Source organism: Gracilinanus agilis, chromosome 3 (assembly GCF_016433145.1).
Source record: "Gracilinanus agilis isolate LMUSP501 chromosome 3, AgileGrace, whole genome shotgun sequence".
Lineage (NCBI taxonomy): Eukaryota > Metazoa > Chordata > Mammalia > Didelphimorphia > Didelphidae > Gracilinanus > Gracilinanus agilis.
In genome coordinates this window covers 189,227,722-189,245,935 of record NC_058132.1, presented here as the reverse complement: position 1 = coordinate 189,245,935, position 18,214 = coordinate 189,227,722, and positions in this window count along the sequence as shown.

Below are 18,214 nucleotides of genomic sequence, written 5' to 3'. Positions count from 1 at the left end.
TGGTTTTTACCTTGAAAGTATCTGTGGTAAACACTAGCTCTAATATTATCGAGATATCAGCAACTTTATATATATTTGTGAAAAAAAATATTTCACCCTTTGGATGACAATGAAAGAATTTAAGACTGTATCAGCTATGTAGAACCATTTCACTGAATATTCATGACTCCTTTATATTCCTTCCTTCACCTTCCAAACCATCTAAGTCCTGCTTGGAACTGTAAAATAGAAAAAGCATTTTTCAGAGGCAATGAGAGAAAGAGGAATGTCTTCAATTAGTGCAGTTGTCCAAAGAAAATCTAGAACTACTAGATACAAGAATAACTAGATATTCCTTTTTCCAAGAAAAGGAGGAAGAGCTGGGAGGAGCTCAGTTGGTGAATTTCTTTGACTTCTTTAAGGTATGATTCATGCCATCCTCATAGACTTGATATGCTTTAAAAAACAACCAAGAAGCTATGCTCAGGACTACTACCATCTGATTTTAGGCAAATCACCTAACCTCACTGTGCTTTTGTCTCTTTATTTATAAATATAAACCTAATAGCACCTGCTCTACCTGCCTCATAGACTTGTCAAGATCAATTTAAGTGGCATATAGGAAAATACTTTGCTAAAGTAAGTATCAATAATAATATAAGGTATTATCATCCTAGTATAAAGTAGGCAACCAAATATTAACATAAAGCATCCATGTCCTTATATCTGAGCCTGGTTCTAACACATTTCTTACTTAGAAAATTTACAGACACAGAACTAGGCTTGTTAGAAAGCTATTTGTCACTGGTAGTTGAGGGACTGATCTTGAAGTCTTCACCAGGAATACTAAAGTCTGAAGAAATAACAGTACAGTCCTCAGATTAAAGCAGCAATCAAATGTGGCAATGTGGAGAGGAGGGAATGAGTGGAAGAAGGACTGGACTAACTCTGATGAGAACCAAAGAAGAGGTCTGAGATTAATAAGTGAAAGTTGCAGAGAGACAGATTTCTACTTAGTTCCTAACAATTAGAGCTGTTTCAAGATGGAATGGACTGTCTTGTGAGGTAATGAGTTCTCCATCACTAGAGGTTTTCAGACAGGCTAAATAAAGATCCTTTGCTGGCAGCTAGGTGAACAGTAGATAAGAATGCTGGACCCAGAATCCTAAAGATCTGAGTTCTTCCAATCCTGCCCCCAGGCACTAGCTGAGTGACTCTGGAACTTTCTTAGCTTCAATTTCCTATCTGTAAAAAAAAAAAATAATTTTTTAATCCTCATAGGATTATTGTGAGAATCAAATGAGATCACATATTTGTCTGTTAATTCTTACCTGTCATGTGGGGATGGTCATGTTTACCAAATCTACTTCATAGGATTGTTATGGGGTTCAAATTATCTAATTTATATAAAGAACTTTGCAAACCTCAAAGTGACCTATGAGTATCAGATGTTGTTGTTATTGGCTACTCATTGAGATCCTTGAGGTTCCTTTCTAATTCTCGGATTCTATAGGCTTATGGAAATAATTTCCCATGCCTTACCTATGATACTGAAATATTTATCTAGACTTATAAGATTTAAAGCTAGAAAAGACCCAAGAAATCAGAATCTCATTTTACAGCTAAAGAAACTGAGACCTTCCATAGTCATTTATCATAACTGCTGAGGAGACTTTACTTCTCTTGATGAAAGTATTGCCATGGAAAATAACCTGAAATTGCTTTTTCATCTTTAACTTCTTCCTAATACTATTTATAGTACTTCCTACTAATGATACAAAGAATGATGATGCCAACATATTCATATGAGATTTGTAAAGTTCTTTCCTCTCAACCTTTTAAGGTAGTTAGTGTAAGCGTTTTTATTCCCATTTTACATATGAGAAGATATAGAAGTTTCAGAGAGATTAAGTGATTTTTCCACAGTTATATAGCAAAAAGTTATATTGCAAAAAGACAGGAATCAAATCCAGGTCTCCTGCCACTAATTCTAAGCTTTTTTTTAACTCTATCATGCTACTTGGTGAATGTATAATTTCTAAAAATATGCCCATTAAAAGCAGGATTTTACAAAAATGTTTTTGCGACATTTCTGTTTTTGAGCCCATCTCCCTCAGCCTCTGTTTGGAGGACTGGAGGGCAGAGTAGCCAACTCCTCCCAATCCCCTCCTTTATAGAGGAAGAAACTGGACTCTGAGCTCACCCCACTTTACATCTGTTGCTCTGCCTGGTTTCAGCTCCAAGGAATAGCTCACATGCCCCTGGGGATCACCCAGGCCCCCCACTCTCCTGTCTTCTCCAGTTAGGCTGTAAGCTTCTGAAAGCAGGGACCGAATTTCTTTTTTGTTAATTGTATCCCGGTGTTTAGCACGGTGCCTGGCACAGGCTGTTGTTTTGAATTGTTTGCTCTCATCCAACTCTCTGTGACCCTCTGGGCCATAGCATGCCAATCCTGTCCATGAGGTTTTCTTAGCAAAGATACTGAAATGGTTTGCCATTTCTGTCTCCTGTGGATCAAAACAAATAAGTTAAATGATTTGCCCAGGGTAATACAGCTAGTAAGTGACTAAGGCTGGATTTGAACTCAGGTCTTCCTGACTTCAGGCCCAGCACTCTATTCAATGAACCAACTAGATGCCTCCTGCATGGTACATAATAGGTGCTTTAAAAAGGTTTACTAGATTGAATTAGATTCAATTTCATGGAATTCTTTGGCAGTCTGATGAAGCCTGTGGGCCACATTTCAGAATAATGTGACCTAAAACATTTTTTTTAATGGAAGGAAATGTTAAATTTCAATTAGAGGTTAGTGAAAATAAAGATTTCATCATTTGCAGAACACCCCATGCCCCACTTAAAAGTCTCCCTCATATCTTATAAGTAAATTGGGTGAACGTAGAATAGTTTACCTGTCAGAACTATGGAGAAGGGAAAAATTTAGAAGCAAACAAGATATAGAGAACATTACAAGATGTAAAATGAATAATTTCAATTATATTAAATTTAAAAGGTTTTGTACAAATAAAGTCAATGCAACCAAGATTAGGAGGATAGCAACAAAATGGGGAAAAATTTTATAACAAATTTCTCTGATAAAGGTCTAATTTCTCAAATATATAAAGAACTAAGTCAAGTTTATAAGAAACCAAATCATTCCTCAAATTATAAATGATCAAATGATATAAGTAGACAGTTTTCAGGTGAAGAAATCAAAGCTATCAATAATCATATGAAAAAATATTCTAAATCCCTCTTGATTAGAGAAATGCAAATTAAAACAACTCTGAGGTACCACCTTACACCTAGCAGATTAGCCAATAAGACAGTAAAGGAAAATAACAAATGTTGGAGAGTATGTGGCAAAATTGGAACACTAATACATTACTAGTGGAGTTGTGAGTTGATCTAATCAGTCAGGAAGGCAATTTGGAATTATGCCCAAAGTGCTATAAAAGAATGCATACCTTTTGATCCAGCAATATCACTACTAGGTCTGTATCCCAAAGTGATTTTTAAAAATGTAAAGAACCTGGTTGTACAAAAAATATTTATAGCTGTACTCTATGTGTTGGCAAAGAATTGGAAACTAAAGGAATGTCCCTTAATTGGGGAATGGCTGAAAAAAATGTGGTATATGATGGTGATGGAATACTACTGTGCTATAAGGAATGATAAGCAGGATGATTTCAGAAAGAACTGGAAAGATCTACATGAACTGATGCAGAGTGAAATAAACAGAACCAGGAGAACATTGTAGACAGTAACTGAAAATGTGGGATGATCAAATGTGATAGACTTTGCTACTAACAGAAAAACAATGATCCAGGAAAATTCTGAAGGACTTATGAAAAAGAATGCTAACCACCTCCAGAGAAAGGACTATGGGAGTAGAAATGCAGCTGAAAGCCTATGATTTATCTGTTGTTTATTTGGGTATATGATTGGAGGTTTTAGCTTTATAAAATTATTTTCTTACAAAAATGAATGATATGGAAATATGTTTTGAGAAATAATACATGTATAAACCAGTGGAATTGCTTATCAGCTCCAAGAGGGGAAAGAGGGGAGGGAGACAGCATGAATCATGTAACTTTGGAAAACTTATGTGTAAATTTATTATTGAAATAAATGAAGATAAAAATTTTTAAATAAACAAAAATGAAAATATTCAAAAATATTTTAAAATTTATTTTATTTTTAATTATTCTATTTATTTTTAAGTATTTTTCCATAGTTACATGATTCATGTTCTCTACCTTCCCAAGAATGATGCTTTTTAAGTATCCAAAAATTAACTTAGAGTAATCAGTTGTTCTCTCTACTACAGGCTCAGAACAAAAGGGAATAGACTCCAGCCATTGCATTAGGGGTTAGGATTACATGAGTTTCCTAATGGTAAAGACAACTTAAGCACTAGATGTATCACTGTCCTCTTTGATTCTTTAAAATTAGAATGGATTCATTCAGCACATTTATGAATCACTTATTCTAGGTAAGACACCATGCCAGATGCTGTGGAGAATAGTTTCTACTCTTGGTGACTTACCATCTAGTAGAGAAGATAAGAAACACATATAATTTTAATACAATATTGTTAATAGGGCCCCAATTTAATGAGGATAAACAGAGAGAGAATAGAATCATTTAAAGGGCCTTGAAAACCAGACTAAGAAAGTCCTAGCTCAGTCATTGGAGAGGGAAGAGGATTCATTATTTTGGATACATAAGAAACTGTCCATGTTTAGGTTTCAGTACAGGATCCTACCATCCTTAAAGTTTAAAACAAGTTGCAAAATCTGTTCACTCCAAAAAGTTTAGCAACAGAGCTAAATGCAGAAGATCTCCAGGGACCATCAAGAGAACTGGCCAGAAGGCTGTTAGGCTTGTAACTCGTTCCTTCACTCACGACCTAACAGCCTCCCTTACTATGGCCCCAGGGCCCACAACAAACGGAAAGAGCTTGAACACACTTAGTTGCCTAATGAGAGGAAACCCTGGGTCAGACCCAGGGCTTACTGAGGGGAGATGATCCCCAGCCAGCAGAACTGCAATGGTGCACAAAGAGCAATCACAGTTTACAGCCCTGACCAGAAAAATCCTCTCACAGGAGCAACACTCCAGGGACCTTTTCATATCAGAAACTGAACCAGAAACTCACTGAAAGGCAGGATAATCAGGTGATGGGAATAATAAGGTCAAGCTGCCCCTGCCTGGTCAAGCAGAGAAGGTAGTTAGTGGTAGTGAGTTCTAGGGTAAGAAGTCTGCACCTACTAAAACTGTGTAGAATGTGGGGAACTAGTGCCAGACACGGAGAGGCCATGCCAAATGGAGGCTGAGGCTCCCTACCACTGGAACATCTTTAGTGCCAAGTTACTGAACCAATTGTACTGAAAAAGGTCCTTTGAACAGTACCCTGTTTTCTCCCAACAAACTGGACTGAAAGGAGGATATCAAATGGAAGATAAAAAGAGCAGTCAGGAAAAGTCTGTGAAGGATGAAGAGTTCTCCTACCTCTCTGGGATGTGCCCTGCCCACCCACTTGGGATTTTAGGGCCCTCAGGATAATCAATCAAGTGGTTTCTAACAGGCTTTCCCATTGTTCATGTCTCCCAACCTTGCTCCCATTTCCTCTCCCCTCCAATAGCTTCTTAGAAGAGACAATGACAGCCTTCTTTGTGTACAACATATAACTTCTGACATTCTGGTAGTTTGACTTAGGGGTACAGCCTGGATAGCTCCCTGTTGAGTGTGAATGAAGATGGCCTTCACAAGCTTGTCTGTTTAGTAAAGACCTGATGAATTCTGCTTTGGTTTTCTTATCTTTGAAACATTTAGTTATAGATTATTATTTAGGACTTGAACATCCTAGTTTTTTCTCAGTATGTAAATGTAAAATCATGTGTAGTTTAGGAGCATTAGGCAGACAAACTAGGAGAAGTGGGTATAAGCCAGAGAGATAGTTTGGGGTTTAATATAAAGAATGATTTTCTAACGGTAGGCTGGTACTCAATGGAGTTCAAAGTGAGCATTTAGCTACGTAATCCTTGAATATTTGCCAACAATTTTCCTCACAACACCTTGGTGTAGTAGATACTGCAAGAATTTTCCCCTTTTAACATGTGCAAACAGGGTGCTCAGAAAACAACAAAGCTGAGGCTCAGGGAGGTTCTGGAACTGTAGCCTAAGAGTTCACTTGGCTTCCACTCCAGTGGTCTCCTGGCTACCTATTCACTTTTATTAGCAGCATTCATCATTCAGCCTCTGGGCCTCCACTCTCTGTAATAGCATCTTTTTTCCCTTTGCACGATTCTGATTGACCATCCAGTTTCCTGTCTGAAAGAATTAGAATCCCTTTTTCCCTTCATAGCTCTGGCTGAGTGACAGCCACGGGCAGCCTCTCCTGGTCCCTACTAGCCTCTAATGCCTTCTTGCTTGGAGTGTCTCTTGTTATTTGGTTCTCCTGGTGGTCGATGAGGCCAGTTTTGTAATTACCAAGAGTTCTGGTTCCTCTAGTAGGGAAGATGGTTTACCCTGATGGCCAGAGGCATTTGGTAAGAGGTAAACTTTGGTAAGTTTAGCTGATGTTGCTGGAGCCCTTTGTGATGCTGTACCACACACAACATAATAAGCAGAGAGCATGAGGGTGTGTGCTCTAGACATGCCAGTGTTCTTTTGGTGAGTGTTTCCGGTTAGGCTGCTTCCATCTCCAAAGCCTCTCAGCAAAGACCTAAACATCTTCCTTTGGCCAGATGCTCTTCAGATTTTATATCCTGTCTAGAGAACCTTAATAATTTCATAATTTGACCAGGGCAGGTGTGGGGGGGGGGGTCGTGGGGGAGAGCGGGAATTAACAAAGGTTCCAGTGAAGTTGTCCTATTCCTTAAGAAACAGGGCTTCATAAAAGCTGTTGGAATCAGAAGGGCCGGGTTGAAATCCCATCTTCTCCACTTAACTAATTTACTACCTGCTTGACCTCACGAAAATCACTTCCCGGAGGAAGAGAAGAGGGTAGACCTGAATGGAAATTCTTTTTCTTTCTGAAATACTTTTTGCCTCATAGTTGCCGATAGACAGCCAGCGAGAGAAGAGAGCCATCTAGCGGCGGCTTCGTGACTCGGTTTTCTTCTTCCTGGAGGTAGCTCCAGGTGGCGACAGAACCGCTCAGACACCATTGCCCCTAGTCTCACGCGCATCTCCCGTCTGAACGCCTGTCAGTGAGGCGGATCCGGAAGCGGGAGTGTGCGTCATTTCCTGTCGCGTCGCTCGGTAACGAGAAACGAAGCGGTTCTCCTACTAGCGCAACCCTCCGGTGAAATCGTAGTGTTTTTTTTCTTCCTACTCCCGCCGTCCCCTTGGGCGGTGGGAACCCGGGCCCAGTAAATTCAGTGCCCCAGGAGGAGGGGTGACCCTCCCCTATAACTTTCTCTGCGTCCTCTCTGGTTGGCTTCCGTACCCTGTCCCCGCGCCAGTCCAACCGCCATCAGTAGTCCTCGGGGCTCTCCCCAGGGCAGCCTTTCGCTGTCCTTCCCCGCCCTCCGTCTCCGCCTTGATCCCTGCGTGACCGAGCCACTGTCACTTACCTGCGACAGGAGCCAACTCAGAAAGGCCTCTACCTCGCGGTTTCCCGTAGGCCTCTTCGGGCTTCGGTCTGGGCAGTTACCTGCGTTTCTTGCTAAGAAAGGGAGTCTTATCTCGGACTTCTGCCTCTTCATCCCATGATTCACAGGTGGGGATGGAGGAAAGGAGTTTGTGAGGAGGTTGATGGCTTGGTTTCCCTCCCAGTCCACCTTGATTGTGTCTATAAAATGCTTCCCATACAAAGACAAAGATCAACTAAAAAACTGTAGCAGTTTAAATAGATAGCTTCGTTTTATCTGACGAATTCTGTTTCAACAGATTCTGTATTCAAGCACCATGCTAGGCCCAGAGATACAAACCAAAAATTGTAACAAAAATGTAACAAATGTAACAAAAAACCAAAAGCTTTTGAATTATATTTAGCTTTTTCCTTTTAAAAAAATGATAGACAAGCCTGCCAGTGATTTAGAATAGCAGCAGGCTTTACCTTCTACCCTGTTCCTGGTTCCTAATCTAATCCTACTAAAGTTAGTAACTTGCTAGGAGTCATTCATCCTGTAAATTGGCAGATTTGAATTCCGGAAGATGAGTCTTTTTGACTGTAGGCCCAGCACTCTGTCCACTGTACCTCCTAGCTGCCCATCTCCCCCCAGGTAAAATTCCTTTATACATGTTGTCTGCTCTAGATAGAGTGAGTTATTTGAGGACAGGAACTGTCTTTTTCTACATCTAGCACTTAGCATAGTACTTGTCACATGCTTGCCTATAAATGAATTTTGATTAAGTTTATAAATAGTTAAATTATAATTAAACCAAAATTTTATATTTAGTTTTTTATAATAAAAGTCTTGAAATGTCTATCTTTTTTTAACAAGGTATTAACAATCATCCCATTTTGCATTATCCATAGTGAAATTTTTATATTCTGGACCCACTATCCTTGGCCTCCTTGTTCAAAATGAAAAAACTCTAGCGTATAGTCCTTATACTGGAATAGTAGTATTAGTAATAATAATAATATAATAGTACTTCTACCACTGATAATAATAATAAATAACATTGTATATTATGCTTTAAGAACTGTAAACTGCTTTATGATCTCATTTAATTTCCCCTAGTAACTCTGAGGTAAACATTATGATCTCCATTTTACAGTTGAGAAAACTGAGGCAAACAGAGATTAAAGTGATTCATCCAGAGAACACTCACTCTGCTTTCTGGTGGCTATTTGTAGCCAGAAGTCTGAGTTCTTTGTCAGAAACAAGACTGATAGGACCAGTTCCATGCTCCAAGATGAGCTGAGGCCCTGAGGCCATCTGGATTCCAAGTCCATACTCTATACCCTAATCATAAACCTAGAATTCCTCCATAATTTGAATGTTGGCACTTGAAAGTTGTTCCCAATATAATGAGTCTGACATCTTATAACTGGATTGTTAGTTATACTTCTCTCTTTGCTCATGAGAAGTGTCAAGTGTCCCACAGTTATTTTGTTCAGGTAAGTCCTTTGGGTAGGCAGTTTCTAGGGGTTAAAAGAGCAGAAACTTTATAGCCACTTGCCAGATGTTTTATTGTATTCTCGTTATTAAATATTTTTTCTGTCTGTGCTAACACTTAATTCCATCTATGTATCCAAATATGCTTGCCTGCATCTGTGTAGAGTTTCCTCCATTTTGTGAAGAACACATGAATTACTGAACTATAGCAAATTCAAGAAGGAGGCAGGGATCTTCCAGGAGATGGAGGCTCAAAGCTAATTTTGATTGGATAATCCACTAAATCAGTACAACCTTTGCCAATAAATCAGTGCCACCCCATCGAGAAAAGCATAACTAAAAGTCAGAAGGTAAGTAATTTTATTGGAAATCATAGAAAGCACTTCCACCCTTTAGAAGGAGCCTGAAAAAAGCTTTATGGATAAGCAGTTTTCCACAAGTGGTTATCATTGCCACTTACTGGTTAAGGGGTATATCACTAGAAAGGGCTGAAAAAAAATTATGAAAAACAATCAGGAAATAAACTGTAAAAAGCATAAATAGGTTTTTTCAGTCTACGATTTAAAAATAAAGAATAGGAATGTCCATTAATACATGAAAATTATCCTATAGAAGATTGAATTCTCATTTGTTATAATCACTAACCTTCAAGAAATCTAAATCCAGTCAGAATAGGTCTCCTGACAGCAAGAGTAGGAATACCAAGGAAGGACTAAAACTTGAAATTAGGATTCTAGTATCAGACAACATGCATCAAATCAAGTAGTGTACAATTAAACCAATTTGCCATGCTTTCCCCCCCTTCAATACCTACAGGCTATAAAGATTACATTTAAAAGTAATCTTATTTCAGAAAATATTATAAACATTAATAATTTTTTGCCTTTGTTCTTATTTGTAACTCTCAAGTTAGTAGTTATGTGTATGTTGGAGAATAATAGAAGTGGCAGAATAAATAGAGTGCTAGGCCTGGAATCAGGAAGATCTGAGTTCAAATATGGCTTCAGATACTTATTAGTTATATGACTGGTCAAGTCACTTAACAAATTCTGATTGCTATAGTTTCTTCAACATTAAAATGGGGATAATAACACGTACCTTTCAGGCTTGTTGTTGTGAGGATCAAATGAGATAATATTTGTTAAGAATTTAGCATAGTGCCTGGCACATAGACATGATATCAATGCTATTTATTATTATTATCTATTCTAACTTGACTTTTCCCTCAAAGTTCTGCTCCAATGTCTCTTCTTTATCGTGACTTTGGGCTTTAAAAGAATATCTTAACAAAACTCAAGCTCTAAAGTTCTACTTTATTGGAAATGCTTTGAATCTATTCTTTGTAACATGTTGCATCTGATTCCTCACAACTAACTTAGCTAAATACAGAAAGACTAAGCACAAGTAGTCTTATCACTTGATAATGAATTATCTGGGAATGGTGCCCCTTGAAACAAAGAAAAATTCAAAAATAGCCATCAATTCTATGTTACCCCTTCCACTTTTGAAGTGATAGTTTAATAGTAAGGGGAAAATAGGCAGAAAGTGCTGAGAATTGCAGTTTCTAGATTGTTTCAAAATGTAGCTTAACTATTGGTATCCTGGGACAGTTAAATGGCATTGCAGATAAAGTACTGGGCCTGAAGTCAGGAAAAATTCATTTTCCTGAGTTCAGATCTGATCTCAGACACTTACCAAGCTGTGTGACCCTGGGCAAGTCACTCTTTGCTTCAGTTTTCTCATCTACAAATTCAACTAGAGAATGAAATGGCAAATCACTACAGTATCTTTACCAAGAAAACCCCAAATAGGGTCACAAAGAGTCAGACATGACTGAAAATGACTCAACAACCACAAAAATAATCTTTTAACTCTATAATTGCTTTATTTCTATAAAGACTAATTTGTAGTTGTGTTCATAAGTCCTGAATATGTTTTGGTAGATTGATAACCTAGTGAGTTATTTTATTCAAATTCTCTATAAAATTCAGAATGTATGTTCAAGTCAACTTATAAAATACATTTACTTTTCCCACTATGTTTTATTTAGTCTAATAATAAAGTTTTTCTTTATTTTCATAGAACAATTTTTTTTTGAGTTAGGAGGAAATTTATATAATTTGCAGATTGTATCTGCAATCCACAGTATATGAGACCAGTAGGCTCCTGTCAAATGAGAGAGTATTTCTCATGAAGAGTAGGATGAATGAGTTTGGCTTGAAACCTGCTCACTTCATCTAGAGAACTTTAAATTGAAATATGAGGGGAGAGAAATAAAGTACCAGAGAATATTGTGAAATCAAACACCATATGAAGGTTAACAGTATGGTAGAGAAAGTTAATGAATGTGTGTCCAGTAATTCTCAAGAGAAACAGATATGGAAAGTGGACAGAAAGCTTATCACTCAACAATCAGATATGGTGATATGCAGAATATGTATAATAAAGATAATATGATATATTAACACAAATTAGCAAGTTCAGTCTTAGAGATATGACCCAGTACAAAGGGACTTAAGCATAGAATACAGTAGAGGAATATTCAGGGGAAGAAGGTATATTTTGTTTCAAAGAAACAGTTCTGATGGAAGATAAAGAGACTAGGACTGTATGTCAGAGAGTGAGAGAGATGATAGATAGATAGATAGATAGATAGATAGATAGATAGATAGATAGATAGATAGATAGATAGATAGATATAGATAGATATGCACACCTCTTTAAAAATCCATAAGCCAGAGGTAGAACATGGCATATTAGGGTGAGGAGAAAAGGAAAGTTATCAGAAGTGATAAAATTTCATTTCAGATTACTATAAAAGAACTTATAAGTATGCCTAGTACCTTGTATATAGTAGCCTCTTCATAAAAATTGAATTGAATGAGATTGTACAACCCAACTTTATCTGAAAACAAAGGGCAATCTTTTCATAGCCCATAGTCTACTAGTGTTATATAACTGTGAGACATGGGACATAATAGTCTCCCAAGAATTCAAAATGAGTATCACACAGAAAGGCGTGTGGTGGGTGTGAGGCTACAACGTAACAAGGAAGTACAAAAAACAGGAGTGAAAGATGTCATAAAAAGAATGTATGAGGGGGCAGCTGGGTAGCTCAGTGGATTGAGAGCCAGGCCTAGAGACGGGAGGTCCTAGGTTCAAACCCGGCCTCAGACACTTCCCAGCTGTGTGACCCTGGGCAAGTCACTTGACCCCCATTGCCTACCCTTACCAATCTTCCACCTATAAGTCAATACACAGAAGTTAAGGGTTTAAAATAAAAAAAAAATTTAAAAAAAAGAATGTATGAGCAAAAATGAAGATGGACTGGTCATGTGGTAAGAACAAAGAATAAATAGCTCAAGTGTTCCATGGATATATTTGTGATGTCAAAAGAAAGCAATCGAGATTGCTAGCCCTCTGTAGTGTGGACCCTCTGTAAATGGATTTATGGGACAAGAGGCAGGGACAAGACTCACAAGGCTAGATAGGCATGGATAAGATGTGATCTGATTTGTTGAACATCTAAATTGATGGAATCACAGATTCATTGAGCATTGACATCAAGAGATTGCAGATCAACAGAATTCATAATACAATAGAGATTTATTCTAGATGCAACTTACACTGTTGTCAAACTCCAACACCTTACTGATAAGGGGACATGTTAAAATTAAAGTTTGTGTTTTTCAATTAATGTGTTTTTCCCTCTCCCTCTTTCCCTTCTCCAATTGAAAAGAAGAAAAAACAAAACCTTTGTAACAGATGTGTATTGTCAACCAAAACAATTTCATTGATTGGCCATGTCAAAAGTAAAATGTTTCAGTCTATACCTTGAATTCATCACCTTCTCTGTTGGGAAGTGGATAGCATATTACATTATGAGTCTCCTGGAATAATAGTTGGTCATTGTTTTGATCATAGTTCATAAATCCTTTGAAGTCATTTATCTTTACAACTTATTGTTTTGCTCATTGCATTCTACATCAGTTATTACAAATCAGGAAATTATTTTAGAATCTTGCAAGAGGAAAAATATAACATATCAAAAAATATCAATTTGAGGTGTGCAGAATTTTTCACTCCATACAAGACATTATAAAGATTGAAATATGGAATATTATGTGTAAAAAAATAGGATTTCATCCCTATATCAGCTGTTCTGCAAAACCAAGAACACTTAAAAAGGCAAAAGACAGTCAAGAGCCCATAAGACTTTAAAGGAATTTGTGGAGAGGCTACTCAACAGCTTTTGGATTGCAAAATCAATAAGAATTTAGAAGCTGATGGAGGGGATGTGGCAAAATTGGGACACTAATGCATTGCTGGTGGAGTTGTGAATTGATCCAACCATTCTGGATGGCAATTTGGAACTATGCCCACAGGGCTTTAAAAGGCTAAAAGGCTATCTGCCTTTTGATCCATCCATAGCACTGCTTGGCTTATACCCCAAAGAGATAATAAGGAAAATGGCTTGTTCAAAAATATTTATAGCCACACTCTTTGTGGTGGGGAAAAATTGGAAAATGAGACAATGTCCTTCAATTGGGGAATGGCTGAACAAATTGTGGTATCTGTTGGTGATGAAATACTATTGTGCTCAAAAGAATAAAGAACTGGAGGAATTTTATGTGAACTGGAATGACCTCCAGGAATTGATGCAGAGTGAAAGGAGCAGAGCCAGGAGAACATTCTACACAGAGACTGATACACTGTGATACAATTGAACATAACAGACTTCTCTACTAGCAGCAATGCAAGGATCCAGAGCAAGGCTGAGGGCCTTATGAGAAAGAAAACTAGCCACATTTGGAGGAAGAACTGTGGGAGGAGAAACACAGAAGAAAAACAACTGCCTGAACACATGGGCTGATGGGGATATTATTGGGGATATAGACACTAAACGATAAGTCTAGTCCAACTATCAATAATATGGAATTAGGTCTTGATCAATGATACATGTAAAACACAGTAGAATTGTGCATCAGCTAAAGGGGAGGTTAGGGAGGTTTGGGGGAGAGGGAAAAAACATGAAACATGTAACTATTGGAAAATATTCAAAATAAAAATTAAAGAAACTTGGAAAAAAAGAATTTAGAAGCTGAAAAAGAAAGAGTACTGCTAATTTAGTGAACTGAATAATAAAAATAGGAGCAGAAAGGAGAAAAGAGGTAGAAGAGGAATATTTAGACTGGGGGAAAGAATGGTAAACAACCCCAGATATTTTCATTCTAAAAGAGAAAGTGAGGAAAGCAAAATTTTTAACATCTTAGTGGTAGAAAATATAAGAATTATGTTTAGGTGTGTGTTGTGTGGTGGGTACATGCATATTAAAATCAGGATGTGATTTGTAAAAGTGAATCAAGGTAGGTTGTATTTCCTTCTGATAAAATGAGTAACAGAATATGGTAAATGTGAAACTGGAGAAATTGAAAGATAGCTTGACATGGTAGAAAGAGTCTTAGAATTGATGTTATTTTGTATTTAAAATCAAGATTTAGAATTCATTTTAATTGAGAAAAATGAGCTTTCCCAATAAGATTAGAGATAAAGTAAGGATATCAATTGATAGTGCTAAAAATGGCAACGAGATAAAAAGAAATTGAGAGAATAATAGACAAAGAAAAGGCAAATTATTTCTATGTATTAGGAAACTTCAGAGTTAATGAAAAAAATGGCAATGGTTCTAGCAAAAATAGCAAAATACAAAGTAAAACCATAGAAATCTAGCTTTTTTATATATTCCAAAAAAAATCCAGGAGAATTCTCTTCATGGGAAGAGAAATTAATTTAAAATAATCCCAAAATGCCCAACATTTTTAGGTTTTAAACTATCAGAGTATACAGAGGAATTAAATAAATATAGCTACGAAGCTCTCTTAAAGGAAAACAAATAATTAGATATTCATTGTTCTGGGTTAGGCTTCACAAGTATAATGAAAGTGATGATGCTACCTTAATTTATTTGCAGTATTTACAAAACTATTACATGTGTGGGACCAGATTTGAACTCAGGAAGAAGTGCTCTATCCACTGCACCACCTGGCTGCCTTATGGTTGTCTCCCCAAAATCAACTCCTTCCTCATGTCTCTGTCCCACCTCTCCCACTTCACTGTATTACCATGATAACATGATATCATTACCATGATAATTTCTTTCCATTTACTTACCTTTCTTTACTCCCCCAGATAAAAAGAGGTATAGATCCCCATTCCCTCAGTAATATTTTCATGATTGTCAGTTCCTTCTCAATTACACAACTTTAATTCTTTGTTGTCTTTCACAGTGATAAAGCTTATGTTAAAAAAAATAAGTGTTCCTGTGATTCAGGAAAGAAGCTTTTAGTCAATGAAAGCACTAAGCAGTTCCTCAAATGTAGTCCATTCCATTCTCTGCCTTTTTAATTCTGAACCCAGTGTGTTAGAAAGTTACAAGACATACAGATCTTATATAGTTATGTACACACTTTGAAAGATGTACTTTATGGATTATCTATCCAACCTGCATAGCATGTATTTATTGGACAATGGGTATATCCACTTGGCTTTTACTATGTACATGTTAAGTAGAACTCTTATGACTCTAATTTAGGAAACTTCACAGTATTCAAGGACTTGTTACCATCAGCGCAATGTCATTCATAAATATAGGCTAAAGGATCTCACAATATATAGGGAGTCCCTATTCAATTCAGATTCTAAAAGTAGACATCCTCTATTAGCATCCCATTTTTAAAAATCACCCTGTAGGAAGTTGGAATTCTTTCCAATTTTCCCAAGAGTTTTAAATAATGAATTTCTTTTCAGGTATTTTATGATCCAGATTTATTGAGTCTATTTTAATGCACTAGCTTCTAATTCAGAATTATTTAACCTATTCCACTGATCTACTTTTCATTTTTTATTCAGTTCAAAACAGTTTGGATAATCATTGCCTTATATAATTTAAGACTTAATAGTATGAATTCCCTTGATCTTTCCATTTTGTTTTTCCATGTATAATTCTATGAAATATACCTTTAGCATTTTAATTAGTGTTATATTTAAACTATAAATGTAATTTGTGTTATTTTGGCCTAACTGGAAACCAAATACCTCCTCAATATTTAATTTTGCCTTTATTTCTGTATGCTCTACTAAAATGCTACTCAAATGCCTCATTATGACATGGAGTTTGGCACTTGATTTTTGAAGCAAGTGCAACAAAAACTCTGGAAAATTTTGTTTGTTTTTTTACCAATTATGTAAATTTTCCAAAATTATATGATCTAAATTGTCTCCCTCCTGGAGCTAGCAAGCAATTCAATCTGGGTTATGTGTGTATTATCACACAAAACATATTTCAGTATTTTCCATTTTTGTGAGTGATAAATGTAATAAACAACCCCTAAACATATACCCAAATATAAAAGACCAAGTGAAAAATCATATAGCTCTGGCAAGTTCTAACAAAGATTTGAATATAGGACTTACGATGGAAAGGATATCTCTAGTCTCAGGATCAGGATTAGCTTAGCTATAATTTGGAGAAGCTCCTTACCAGGTTATCTACCAGTGATGACATTTTCTATCATAGAAGTTCTCAAAGATCCTCTAAAATATAATCTGTGTCCAGTAAGGGAGAATGCATACCATTGCAGGAAAAAGACCTCTGAAATACAATATTAAATAATTATTTCTGTAAAATGTATTTTATATAGATGTCTTTTATAGATCTTGTGAGTATGTTGGCAGGTAGCTACTACCCAAGTATTTACCTATCACCATTCTTGCAAATAGTATTTCCCTATTTGTCAGTGCTTCCATTTTTTTCTTAGTGATGTATAGAAATATTGGTGATGTTTCTGGATTTATATTACATCCTGTGTTGCTGAAGTTATCACTTAATTTTTATTGAGTCTCTTGTATTTTCCGAATGTCTTTTCATATCATCTATAGTTCAAAACATCTTGATGCACACTAAAATATTGTTAGCACTATTTTCTTTCTGTAGTAAAAAGCTGAAAATAAAACAAATGCCCAACATGGAAAAGCTAGGCGATATGAATACTATCATGTAACAAAATGCAAATTCAAGGACATTCAGAGGAACATGAGAATTATATGAAGTAATACAGAATGAAGAAAAATATTAGGAGAATAATATAATGTAAATGAAAACAGAAAAATGGTAGCTGAACTCAGATTAATTGCAAAGATCAATTTTCATCTATTAGAACAGATGAATCATATCTTCTTCCTTTCGGTAGAGTGGTAGGGAGGACTATGCATAGTTCTCTGATATAGTCATTGTTGGGTAATTGGTTACAAGTTTAATGGAAGAACTAGACAATGAGAGCCCACTACCTAGAGCTTGCTTGGATTCCTTCTTAGATAGTTCTCCCATTACATACAAAAAAAGCATTTAGTAGGAAGTGAGTATATTAGGAAACTGTGTAATTAGAAAATAAAAAGGCATTCAATTAAACACTTCTTAAAAACAACAGTTGAAATAATTTAAACTTGCAGAAATGAAGTAGATAATCTTCATGAGCTGCTAGGTTTGGAAAAAATTCAGAACCTGTAGTTTGCTCTGATGATGAGTTTCTGCATTTTGCTGGGCTGTTTTTGTAAATCCATAGTTCACTTTTAGGCCTATCTGTGCTATATTTTACTTTCTCTAGTGCCAGGAATTTCACTCAGTTGACATATCTTGACAGGAAGCATAGTGTAGTGTGTACAGAGCAGACCTGAATTAAAATCTCAAGTCAGATACTTATTAGGATATCCTTTCTCTACTTTTCTAAGCTGCAAAATTTAGATGATAATAGTGCCTGCCTCACAGAGGGTTGTCATGAGTATCAAATGAGATGGATATATAAATTGCTTTGGAAACCTTAAAGTACTATATAGTTGTAAGCTACTATTACTTTAATAGCCTTCCAAATTCAGGATCACTTCTGTACTATGAGACAGTATTTTAGCAGAGTACCTCTTATGATCATATTGTTGAAATTAATCAGATTTAATAAAATTTAGGAAAAAACATATTCTAAGAATTCCTTTGATATTCTAAATACTGACTCTGATTTTAATATTTAGTTTACATAAAGTCTTGTATAATTTGCCTAATGTCTCAGTAATAGTTTAACACTAATGTGCAGTGATTTTAATTTATACTT